Genomic DNA, 3118 nt, shown 5'->3' on the forward strand with positions numbered 1-3118 from the left:
TCTCGAATGAGATAAATAGTGCCAAAGATTTCCTTGCTGAGATTGAAAAGCGCTTTGCAAAGAGCGATAAGGCGGAAACAAGTACTCTGTTACAGAACTTGATTTCCATGAGGTATCAAGGCAAGGGAAACATAAGGGAATACATTATGGGAATGTCCAACATCGTTTCAAAACTTAAGGCCCTTAAGCTTGACATGTCGGAAGACTTGCTCATTCATTTGGTCTTACTGTCTCTTCCTGCACAATTCAGTCAGTTTAAGATTTCTTATAACTGTCAAAGGGAGAAATGGACTCTTAATGAGCTCATTTCATTTTGTGTGCAAGAAGAGGAAAGATTGAAGCGAGAGAGGACTGAAAGTGCCCATTATGTTACTACCTCTAAAGACAAGGGCAAAAGGAAAATCACTTCAGAGCCCAAGAATGAAGCTGCTAAGGGTTCAGTGCAAAAGAAACAGAAGCAGGATGATGTCTGTTTCTTTTGCAAAGCAACTGGACATCAAAAGAAGAAATGTGTAAAGTATCACGCCTGGCGTGCTAAGAAAGGTACATTTCTTGCTTTGGTTTGTTCTGAGGTCAATTTAACTTCAGTACCTGGAAACACCTGGTGGTTAGACTCCGGTTCAACTTCTAACATCAGTGTTTCAATGCAGGGTTGTCTGAGCTACCGAAAGCCTAATCATGTTGAAAGATACATATATGTTGGCGATGGGAAATCGGTAGAAGTGGAAGCTATAGGGCATTTTAGGTTGTTGTTTTATATTAGTTTCTATTTGGATTTGAAAGACACTTTTGTTGTACCGTCTTTTAGACGAAATTTAGTTTTTGTTTCTTATTTGGACAAATTTGGTTATTGTTGTTCATTTGAAAACAATTCGGTTCAATTGTCTTTAAATTCAAATGTTATTAGAACTGGTTCACTTATGTTGAATGACAACCTTTATATGCTGAGTATCATAACTGATTATAGTGAAACCCTGAATGTGGAATCACGTGGTACTAAGCGTAAGATTGAAAATAATAATTCAGGTGCATTATGGCACAAGCACCTAGGTCACATTTTTCAAAAGAGAATTTAGCGTCTTGTGTCAGATGGGATTTTGGATTCCATTGACTTCACAAACCTTAATGTTTGTGTTAAATGCATAAAAGGAAAACAAACCAAACAATCGAAATATGGTGCATATAGAGCTTCAGACGTCTTAGAATTAATACATACGATATTTGTGGGTCATTCCCTACGGCTTCCTGGAATTCCTGGAATGGTCAACGATATTTCATATCATTCATAGACGATTATTCTCGTTATGCATACATTTTTCTAATTCATGAAAAGTCCCAATCGGTGGACGTGTTCAAAACTTTTAAGGCTGAGGTTGAAAATCAACTCGGCAAAAGGATTAAGTGCGTCAGATCTGACCGTGGTGGTGAATACTACGGTAGATATGACGGTTCAGGTGAACAACGTCTAGGGACTTTTGCCAAATACCTAGAGGAATGTGGTATAGTCCCACACTACACCATGCCAGGATCGCCTAGCATGAATGGTGTGTCTGAAAGACGAAAACGAACTCTTAAGAACATGGTGAGGAGTATGATTTGTCACTCTATCACTCTACCTTACCAGAGTCACTTTGGGGAGAGGCACTTAAGACTACAGCTTATATTCTTAATAGGGTGCCAACTAAGGCGATTGCCATAACACCTTATGAGCATTGGACTGGGCGAAAGCCAAGTCTAAAGCATTTCAATGTGTGGGGATGTCCAGTTGAGGCAAGGCCTTATAGGACTCATGAAAAGAAGTTGGACTCCCGTACAGTGAGTAGTTACTTTATTGGTTACTCTGAAAAATCAAGGGGCTATAAATTCTATGACCCAAGTATGAAATCCATATTTGAGATGGGTACAGACACATTCTTTGAGGATATTGAGTTTGAGGGGGGAGATAAGGTTAGAAACTTTGTCCTAGAGGAAGAATATGTATCTATTCCATATGCGATTCATATGGTTGCTTTTGATGAAGCGAATTTGGAACCTCCTCAAGACATAGTTGATGAAACCTTCCCTGCTCAAGGTGAGTTAGTAATTCATGAAGGACAAACTCAAAACCCTCAAGAACATGGACAAGAGGTGCAAGAGCCTATAACTTTGCGTAGGTCTAGAGAAAGGAAAAATGCAATTCCGGATGACTACATTTGCTTTCTCTTGGAACATGAGGGTGATGGCTTAATGGACAATGATCCATTAAACGTTCGTGAAGCCATCCAAAGTTCCAATTCGGAAAAGTGGATTGAAGCAATGAAAGAGGAGTATAAATCCATGCAAGACAATAAAGTTTGGGAACTTGTCCCATTACCAGAAGGTAAGAAACCCATTGGTTGCAAATGGATTTTTAAGACCAAGCGGGATTCTAATGGTAATATGGAGAGTTATAAGGCACGTCTTGTAGCTAAGGGTTTTACTCAGAAGGAAGGGATTGACTATAAAGAGACTTTCTCTCCGGTTTCATCGAAAGACTCTCTTAGGACAATCATGGCTCTTGTAGCACATTATGATTTGGAGCTTCATCAAATGGATGTCAAAACAACTTTTCTAAATGGAAACATTAATAAAAAGATTTATATGATGCAACCAGAACACTTCATAACGGGAGACCGAAAGAATATGGTTTGCAAATTGACAAAATCCATCTATGGGCTAAAACAAACGTCTCGTCAGTGGTACCACAAATTTCATGAGGTGATTCTCTCTTTTGGTTTTGAGATGAATTCAGTTGAAGATTGTGTGTATCACAAGTTCAGTGGGAGCAAGTATATTTTCTTGCTATTGTATGTGGATGACATACTGCTTGCCACTAATGATGTGGGTACCTTGTTAGAAACCAAGACATTTCTATCCAGTAATTTTGAAATGAAGGATCTTGGTGAAGCTTCATTTGTATTAGGAATCCAGATACACCGAGACAGATCTCGGGGTATTCTTGGATTATCACAAAAGAGCTATATAGAAAAGGTGCTCAAAAGGTATGGCATGCAGGACTGTAAAGTAATGGATACTCCAGTTGCTAAGGGAGACAAATTTAGTCTCAATCAGTGCCCTAAAGGAAATCTGGAAATTCAGG

The sequence above is a fragment of the Lupinus angustifolius genome, chromosome LG03 (assembly GCF_001865875.1).
Source record: "Lupinus angustifolius cultivar Tanjil chromosome LG03, LupAngTanjil_v1.0, whole genome shotgun sequence".
Classification (NCBI taxonomy): Eukaryota; Viridiplantae; Streptophyta; class Magnoliopsida; order Fabales; family Fabaceae; genus Lupinus; species Lupinus angustifolius.